This window comes from Panthera tigris, chromosome A2, assembly GCF_018350195.1.
Source record: "Panthera tigris isolate Pti1 chromosome A2, P.tigris_Pti1_mat1.1, whole genome shotgun sequence".
Classification (NCBI taxonomy): domain Eukaryota; kingdom Metazoa; phylum Chordata; class Mammalia; order Carnivora; family Felidae; genus Panthera; species Panthera tigris.
Window position 1 is genome coordinate 155,913,119 of NC_056661.1, and position 10,246 is coordinate 155,923,364.

Below are 10,246 nucleotides of genomic sequence, written 5' to 3' on the forward strand. Positions count from 1 at the left end.
AGAACTTCCCATGACCCCATACGGGTCACTGGGATCAGTTGGCCAGTTCATATTGATTTAGCCTTAAACAGAGACCCAGGTCTGTGCCAGGTGCTGAGGCAGATGTTTAGGCAGCAGGGGTGGTTGGTTAGAAGGCCTCTCTGGGTGCATCAGGAACAAAACGTCCCTAACATTTTTATTAATACTCTGTCAACATGAGAAAAAGTGATGTGTATCTGTTCTAACTCGCCTTTCAGAGTTAGCAGTACATTCCAAATTTGCCGACTGAACACAATTTCTTTCCCAGAGTCACCCATGACTCATTTGCAGGCAACATTTGGAAAACATTGATAGCCTGTAGGTTGGCTGCAATTGCTGCAAACCTCTGCAGTGGGGAACATAAGGCGATAGGGACTTGGAGGCAAACTGGAGGAGGGTGTTTGATTTTCCAGTAGTTATTAATGACATCTCTTTTTATTTCCTTATCTCTTTTTTATTAACTCTAATTGTAAGCTCAACAATTATTTCCTCTTAGTGCCTCTGAGTCACCGTTAATAACCAATGTTGGAAGTGGAATTTGTGCTGTTATACCATAGAATGCAGTAGCAATAAAGCCTGGTCAAGGGCAGGAGGTAAATCATCGGAAGAGCTGGAAGGAGTGGGAAGAGCTTGATTTCTGTTACCTAATGCTCTTTTTAGAAAGGAGAATTCTGAGGGTTTATATTTATCACTCTGTGCTATTTCCTATCATCTGAGTGGAGCACCTTCAAACCGCAATTGGGGTCTTACGGAGGAGGATCCTGTGGTGTGGGGGTGGGGGGTTGGAGAGAGGGGGAGTCACTTCCCATCTCTTTTAGAGCCCTCACATTTGTTTTTTGTGTTTGTTTGTTTGTTTGTTTTGGCCAGTATTCGTTCTGTTCAGCCAGTTTAACAAACCTGTGAGGAGTGCCTCTCCCTTGCCCGGTGTTGGAGCCGTAAGTGGGCACGGGAGGGAGGAGCTTGGCTGTCCTGGAGGCTCAGGCAGCGTGAAACTGTGGAAATACCCACGACGGCCGTCTTCACTCTGCCTCGGCTTGCCCTTTCTCTACTTCTGTCTTTTCATCTTCTTAGAGAAGCACGGGGTGGGGGGCAGAGAGACAGCAACAATCCGGTGCTCTTTCCTTCATGTCCACACTGCATAGAAATGACAAGGTAGTTGGTCGGGGGGCACCAGTAACCACAAGCTCAAGGTACATTATGTTCTACACACAAAGCTGTGGAAAGCAAGCCAGGTAGGTCGATTCAATCAAACGTAGACTGAGGAATATTCTACTTTGCTTAGCGTATTCAGGACGACTTGTCATAAACTCTAGGAATGTGTATTCGAAATGTCTTCTGTCTGGGAGGGGGAGGGGAGGACACACTTTCAAAACTTCAGCGGTTTGATTCAAAATCCAGCTGCACCCTCGTTGGCAAGGCCTGCCTGAGCCACCTTTCTCCCCAGGGGCAGAAGGGCGGATAGTCTCCCTTCCAGGTGGTTCATAACATCAACAAGAATGAATGCAGTTAAGGGACTGGTAGGCCAGTGCTCAGAAGGACTTGACACATTTAATTCACTTAATCCTAGTGACTCTTAGTATACCCGTAACGAGGTGGGTGGACACTTAGTGTACCCATCTAACAAATGAGGAAACTGAGAGATACCTAAAGAACTAAATGTCACGTAGCTGGTTAGAGCTTAAAGGCAGGTGTTATACTGAGGCAGCCTGATCTCTGGTAGTCCATGGTCTTATCCAGTACACGCTCTTCCTTATTTATACCTCTCCTAGAAAATCCTCTCATAAGACACACCCTACCCCTTTCCCCACATCTCCCACCTTTCCCTTGCTCAGAAATTACCTACACTCTCTTAGGCAATTTCTCCTGACATTTCTCTTGAGGACATGTAGATGTGAGCAGGAATACAGATAACCTAAGATCGCAAATCTAAACATAATTTCTCCTTAGCTTTGACATTCATCGCTGCTATTGTTATTCTTCTGGCAGATCTGCTTTCCTAATTGTGTGAGGCTCCATGGAGCACCCACAGAGTAATGGCTGGCTGGTGGCCCAGGACATCTGGATGTGGCTGGAAGCCTCTCTGGGCTGGGGCTGCAGATCTCAGATTTGATATTTGCTATGCAGGACAGTTAAAATTATCTGTAATAATGATGTTTTTAAAAGCCATTTTAGGAGTGCCTGGGTGGCTCAGGCAGTTGGGCGTCCCACTCTTGATTTTGGCTCAAGTCATGATCTCACGGTTCGTGGGTCGGAGCCCCACGTTGGGCTCTGTGCTGGCAGTGTGGAGTCTGCTTGGGATTCTCTCTCTCTCTCTCTCTCTCTCTCTCTCTCTCTCTCTCCTCTCTTTTTCTGCCCCTTTCCAACTTGCACTCTCTCTCTCAAAATAAATAAACTTACCAAAAAAAGGTCATGTTAGTAGGTAGTTAAAGCACTTTTTTAAAAAGTCTATTTATTTATTTTAAGAGAGAGTGTACAAGTGGGGTGGGGACAGAGAAAGAGAGAGAGAGAGAGAGAGAGAGAGAGAGAGAGAGAGAGAGAGAGAATCCCAAGCAGGCTCCACACTATCAGTGCAGAGCCTGATGCAGGGCTCAAACTCATGAACCCTGAGATCATGACCTGTGCCGAAGTCAGGCACTTAACTGGCTGAGCCACCCAGGCGCCCCCAGTTAAAGCACTTTTAAAGAGAGGCTGTACAGTGAGAGATTTGAGAGGCAGACCAGTCAGGCCCCTCGGGGTTGTGAGGATTCCATAGCATCTTGAACTGGAATGGAGCTCAGGGGTCAAGGTCCAGATCCTCACGTTGTAGCAGGTGAGGCCCAGAGAGGCCACATGACGAGCGAGGGGCTTTATTGCCATCCGTTGGCAGCAGAGCTGGGTCAGAGTCCAGGTCTCACAACTCCTGCTTGATGGCTCTATTTCTGCCAGAATTGTTTTCCAGAGTAGCCCCGAGCGTGCTGATTTAGTATGATTGTTTACAAAAGCACCACATGAGAAGTCACAGAAAAATCAGATCATTGTCAGGGGCACCTGGGGGGCTCAGTTGGTTAAGCCTCCCAGTCTTGGTTTTGGCTCAGGTCTTAATCTCACGGTTTGTGGGACTGAGCCCGTGTTGGGCTCTGCACTCACAGCGTGGAGCCTGCTTGGGATTCTCTTTCTCCCTCTCTCTGCCTCTCTCCTGTTTGTGCGCTCTCTCTCTCTCTCTCTCTCTCTCTCTCTCTCTCTCTCTCTCTCTCAAAATTAACATTTAAAAGAAAAGAAAAATCAGATCATCGTCTCCCAGGGAATTAAATTTAGAAGATTATAAATATGCCTGAGTTTCCCTAACTTGATTTAATAATCTGTCATGAGCCTCTGGTCTAGGAGTTTATACAAATTGTTCTGGAATCTCTTTTCTTCCAGTGCTTCCCTTTTAGGAAAAATAAATACTATACATTCAAAAAATTTAAAAAAAAAAGGATTTTTTTTTCCTTCTTAAAATCCTCTGTGAAGTAGAAAGAGTCTCCTCAGTGTAAATTTTTGCTTTGGTATTTGCTGAGTTTGATTTGGGGTGGGGACAAGTTACTTAACACTTCCAAAGCCTTGCCTCCGCACTGCCAGATAGGGATAACAAAGGAGGGGCTTGGTGAAGCTTCCCTGAGATACCAGCACAGAACCAGGGGCACAAAAAGATTGTAAAGCATTCTCATCTTTCTGCTTTTCTTCACGATTGAGGAGCTTAGCGCGTCTTTCCTCCGGAAACTCGTCTTTCCACCAGGCACCCTCCTCCCTTCTTGATTGTGTCCTTTCGGGTGCTTTCTAACTTCTTGCCTTTTCCGTCTTTCTGGGGTCCAAGAAGCAGGGCGTACATAGTATTCTGGATTTAGGAAACTCATGGGGAGATAAGTAGACATCGATGTAGATAAGTCTGTCTACCTACATATCTATCATCATCATCATCTTTACCCTCCATCTTTCTACTTTTTTTTCCTGTTAGGTTTCCAGTTGTTTTTGTAAAACTGTACGGGCTGTGGAAGAACACATCTGTAGATTTAAAATCTGCTGCAACCACTCACCAGCCACATTGCGTCAGTCTCCCTGATCCTCAGTCTTTTTACATCTCAATGGAGGTAAGGGTTCTAACTCATAGGGTTTGGTGAGAAATGCATACACTGCCAAAGAAGCTCACAACACAGTGCCAGGCACAGAGTGGACAGCCAGAGGTAGTTATTAATTGTGTCACACTGCAAACTAACTTCTACAGTATGTCAGCCTTTGGGCTCTGTCTGCGCACAGCTGACAGCTATAATTATTGTAACGAGTCCTTTTCCTATGGCATCAGCCTTTTCCTTGGTTTGTGAGAGCTGACTTGGAACTCATGCATTTACATGTACTTCCACTGTTACGTATTTTAAGTTTAGATTTGTTTTCTGGAATAAAATCCCTTGAATTAAAGTGCATTTACCATCTTCTTGTTCTGTCACACAAACTTACATCTTTCAGTGTTATTGTCCTCATTGGTTTGGTAATTTCATTTCTCAGAGGAGCTAAATATCATCTCCGGATGTAGAGATTTCACTGTGTGCTTCCTTTTGCAACCGTTTGTAATCTCAGCCTCGACCCCTGGGGTACGAGCCTCTCTCACAGCAGTACCTGTGTCTTGTGACCAGTTCCTTATCCATGGCAGAACATCTGCTGTGTCCTTGATGACTAAATTTGGTAAGATATCTTGTCAGAGGCTTTTGAAAGTCTAAATAAAAGAAATCCTCTGTTGGTTTCTTGTCGGCATCTTTATCCCCTAAAAGCATTTAAGTAGATTTACTAGGGCATATTTTCCCTGTACAAACATTCTTGCCTTTCTCCGCTTATGTGATTAGTGATTCTACATGTTATAAAAATGAGATGCCTTTGCTATTTTCTGCGTCTGCTCTGGAGCTCTTCTCAAAATGATGGCTCCATGGACAGTCTTTTACTTTTCTAGCTCCGACTCAAGTGTTACCTCGGGTTTTGCATTTTGGCCAACATTTTCTCCTCAAAGTTGCCTGAGGATTCAGTCACGACGACGTGTGCATCTGTGTTTAGAGTTCCCTGAATAGTTGCCACTGTTGGTTCTTTTTTCCCCCTCCAAGTCAATTGTGGGATTAGGGCTTTGAGCAAAATATCATTTCAGCTTCCTGCCTTCTTTCATTTTCATCTGGAGAGGAGCTCTGAACCATACAAATATAGGAGTCCCACTGGTTTTCGAGCCAGCTCTCTGCCTTTGATGCTTTGAAAGAGACTCGCTTGAACGAAGCACCCATTTAAAGTCAATCTCTGACCCAGGCTTCTGCCAGAGGAAGAAGGCTGAGCTTCAGAAACGAGCACTTTCATGTTCAACATTAAAATTGCCTGGTGAGGAGACTGTCCCAGCTTTGGCACTGTGAAGGTCAACGTTACCACACGTAAATGCACCGTCATTGTACCGTTACCATTTGAAAAGTCTTCTAGGCCTGAGGACCAGTCACCTAATCTTTTGGGAAAAAAATATTGCAGCTGTGCTCTAGAGGGAAACTAGTTTGTTTTCAAAATTTGTTATTTTTTAAATTAACTACCACTTTCCATGAATTCAGTTTTAATAGGTTTAAAAATAACTTTTAATTTCTAAACTGCATCTTTTGCTACAAAGTAGCAAGAGGACTCCCTCAAAAACCCAGAAGACCCTCCCTGTGAAATGTGCCATTGGCTCTTGTTGGTCATGGCTGGAGAGCTAGAACTTAGTGACAGGACAAGACAGCTGTTTGGATGAGGAGGTCAAGGCAACCTCAGTTTTGCCAGGACGGTTTCATGATTCATTAAAAAAGTGAAGAAAAGAAGAACCCCCAAAATAAGAAAACATAAACTGGTGAGAGGAAAAAATGTTGATCTCCTGGGCCAGCCGCATTCTGGGAGAGAACCCTGTTAATATTTTTAGAACACTGCTTCAGAAAGCCGTAGGCCCCTCAGAAAACCCTTCACCTCTGAGAGTTGTCCGCATAATTTTGGCTTCAGGAGCTCTTTCCAGTGGGACATTCACCTCACTACCCTACTGCTTGCTTCCCAGTTTCCAGAATAGTCTCCAGTGGTTGCCGAGAACAGCAACAAAGATTAGATGAAGTGGGATGGAAGGCACAGGATTTGGCCAGGCCAGGGGTGGGCTCTTCAAGGAGGGGTCCCTGTGGTTGGTGTGGTCCAACGCCTGGGGATTTAGTGCTCTGGCCAGGAAGTGAGAAATAAATAGAGCCGCTGACAATTCCATGACAGGGAGTTTCTGTGTGTCCTGTGGAGCCAAATCATGATTAGCAGATACTCTCTTCTTCAATGCTCTCTATTCTGCCTCTAAGAAAGTAAATTATCTTCCTCAATTTTATTCTTTCCCGTTACTCTATGGAAACAACATACTGTTGGATGCCTCTTACCCCGAGAACCTCTGTTCACTTGAGGAGACAAGACTCTCCCATTTTTAGATGGGATAGCTGAGGCAAAGGAAATGCATTTGGGTAACATCATATGATAAAAATAGAAGCAGAATGTAAAAGTCCTGGCATCTGTAGCTGCCTGATGTTCCTCACACCTGACCCCACTTGAGTGCACCCAAGATTGAAGGGATCCACAGTTAGAGTGGTTGGAACATCCTGTGCCCCATGATTGACTGATGTGGGCACTGGAGCTGACTAAGGAGGGTGGTGGTATGGGAAGAAATGCTTCTCTCACATGTAGTCTCTCGTTTGGGCAAACTTAGCTGGGAAGTGTTCTGATTTCTTTATGTCCATGCTCTACTCTTTTTTTTTTTTTTTTTTTTTTTTAAGATTTTATCTTTACATAATCTCTATACCCAACATGGGGCTGGAACTTACAACCCTGAGATCAAGAGTCACATGCTCCACCAACTGAGCCAGCCAAGCACCCCTCCACGCTCTACTCTTGGTGTTTCCTTCTCTTCTTCTGCCCACCTACCTTGCAGATGCCAGCCTTCTCCTCACCTGGGCTCAGGAGACTTGGAGACGGAGGGGAGAGGAGACAGCACGTGGGGACTGGAGGTTAAAGAGATCACGGGTACCGTGAAAAGCAGGAGGCTCTGGAGCTGCAGGGCACAGTTGTAGAAGCCAGGAGGAGGACTTGGAAGGAGGAGAAGAGATGGAGAGGCTGGAAGAGGAGCCCAGAAAGGTTTCCACAGGAGTTTCTGATTAGCTGTGACTGGTCGGTACTGGAACCTGGGCTTGGCTTTATATCCCCGGAGACATGGGGGCGACGGAAGACAGGAGTATACTAGTCCCTTCCACAGGGAGTGCAAGAACAAGAGTGTCCCGGAATCTGTTAGCCCACTCACACAAATCCCTCCTCCAGGCTGGGAGACCTAGTGGGGGCTTGGCACACATAAAATGACTCCGGCTGTCCAAGGGAAACAACTCTTCCTGTCTCACGTGGCCTACGTGCCCAGAGTACTGTCTGTCCCGTCGGTACCCAGAGCTTTCCCTAGAGCGTGCCTTGCTCCTCTCTCGTCATGGCAATTCCCATCTCTGCGTGGTAGACCAGGTGGCAGCTCCAGATCATGTAGTGAAGTGGCAGGTGCCTGGCAGGTCTCAGAGGTCTTAATTTGTCCAATGGCTAGGGCAAGGCAGCTGGCTGTTGAGATGCGTGAATGAATCTCCTTTCTTAACTCTCACATGTGCAAGGACCCAGGAAACTGCACGAGGAAGCTTCCGCCAAGGGGACCCCTGCCCCTGGAGGATGAACTAGGCAGCTCTGACAGGTCCCTCTGTGTTTGGAAGCTGAAGAATTGCTCTTGGTTTTTAGCTTATCCACACGCCTATGTGCATATAACCTATGTGCACGTATATAGCCTATGTGCACGCCTGTGTGCATACTGGCATCACAGGACTCTAGAGGTCATCTTTTCTCGTTCATTTACTCATTAATTTATTCATTAATTCAGCAGTTCAGCACATGTTTATTGGGTACCTACTGTGTGCCAGGCTTTGGTTCGGGTACCTGGGGTATCCATCAGGGAGGAAAAAAGGGACAAAAATTCCTGTCCTCTTGGAGCTATGTTCCGGGGAGGAGTTAGACAGTAACCAAATTAAGTAAATGATATAACAAATTCACAGGTGATAAGTCTAATGGAGAAAAATAAAGGAAGATAGGGAATGTGAGGGAAGACATGAATTTTAAATAGGATGTTTGAGGAAGGCTCTAGTGAGCAGGTGACCTTTGATGCAAAACCTGAGGGAGGTGAAGAAGTGAATCCCGTGGATATCTGGCAGAAGAATGTTCCAAGTGGAAGAATTAGCCAGTCGGAGGTCCTGAGTGGGGTGCAGGTGTGGTGTGTTTGAAGCACAGTGAGGAGGCCAGCGTAGCTGGGGTGGAGTCAGTGAGGACAGAGGAGTCGGCAGATGAGGTCAGAAAATTAGTGGGTGGTCAGGAGGTGGTGCCTTATGGGCGATGACGGGAATTTGGCTTTTGTTCTGTGAGAGGTGGAGAGCCGCTGGAGGCCTCGAGGACTGGAATGCTACAAAAGGATCCCTCTGGCTGCTTTGTTGAGAATAGACCGTGGGGGACCAGGGTGGAAGCAGGGTCATCAGCATTACAGTGATCCAGGTGAGGGAAAATATGACTTAGATCAGATGAGCGTGGTGAGATATGGTTGGATTCTGAATATATTTTAAATGTGGAGCCAGCAGAATTTCCTGATGGATTGGATATGGGGTGTGAGAGAGAGGGGTCAGAATGGCTTTATTTTTCTGCCTGAGCGACAGGAAGGATCAAGGTGTCATTACCTGAGATGAGGAAGGTCTTAGGGGGAGCGAGTTTGGGGAGGAAGGTGTGATAAGTAGTTCAGTGGCGGCGTATGTTAAGTTTGAGATACCCACTAGATGTCCACGTGGATTTGTGAAGTTCATGGGAGTTCATGGGAGAGGTCCCACTTAGATGGATAAATTTGAAGTCATTAACTACAGGTGGTATTTGAAATCATGAAACTGGGTGAAATGAGTATGGGAATGAGTATAGTTAGAGAAAAGAAAGGGTTCCCCAAATTGAGCTCTGGGCTACTCCAGTGTTAGGAGTTTAGGAAAATGAGAAGCCAGAAGGGAGTCTGCAGAGAGGTGGGGTCCGATGGCCTCCATTTTTCAGCTGGGGAAATGATATACTTGTGTTCTACCTACCTCCCAGTGTGCACGTCTCCATCATATAGAAGATTTACGTGGAAAATGATTCCATGATCGAATAGAATGATTTCCCCCATGGGTAATAAACAGTTACCTTAATCCCCATACACTTGTTATGTTAAAGGTGCTGTGGAGGGTTTCATGATAGTTGAATGGGAAGCATTCTTCATGAAGTGGGTGGAAGGAGCTGTATCACAGGCTGGAAGTGAGGGTGGAATTCAAACCATGGAAGAAAGAATTGGAAACAAAATTCTGGGTTCTAAAATTCCAGGTTCTTATCCCAAATTTACCTTAAAATTTTTTTTAAGTTTATTTTGAGAGAGGGAGAGAGTGCAGGGGAAGGGCATAGAGAGAAGGGAGAGAGAACCCCAAGCAGGCTCTACACTGCCAGTGTGGAGCCTGATGTGGGGCTCGAACCCACAGACTGTGAGATCATGATTTGAGCCAAAATCAAGAATTGGATGCCCAACCGAATGAACCACCCAGGCACCCCCCAAGTTTACCTTTTTTTGTTTGTTTGCTTGCATGTATACTTTAGGAAGTAATTTACTTTGTCCAAGCCTTAGTTCGCATGACTGATACATAAAAATAATACCACAGTTTGTGTCTAATTAGTAGGTTGTTTTAAGATTTTATCTTTAACAGCTTTACTGAAGTATAATGGAATACAAAGAACTTCCCACATTTTAAGTATACAAATTTGGTGAGCTTGGTCATATGCCAACACCCATGATACATCACCATAGTGAAGGGAACAGACCTATCCAACACTTCCCAGCGTTTCCTGTTTCCCTTTGTTTTTTGTGGTAAGAACACTTAACATGAGATCCACCCTCTTAACAACATTTGAAATGCACTGTACTGTATTGTAATCTGTGGGCACGATGTTGTACAGTAGATATTTAGAACTTACTCATCTTGCGTAACTGAAACCTAGTGCCCTTTGAATGACAATTCCCCAATCCCCCCGCCCTTCAGCCCCTGGCAACCACTATTGATTTCTCTTCTATGCCTTTGACTTTTTTCAGATTCCTCCTGTAAGTAGATTTAAATAAACTGGTATTTCTCCT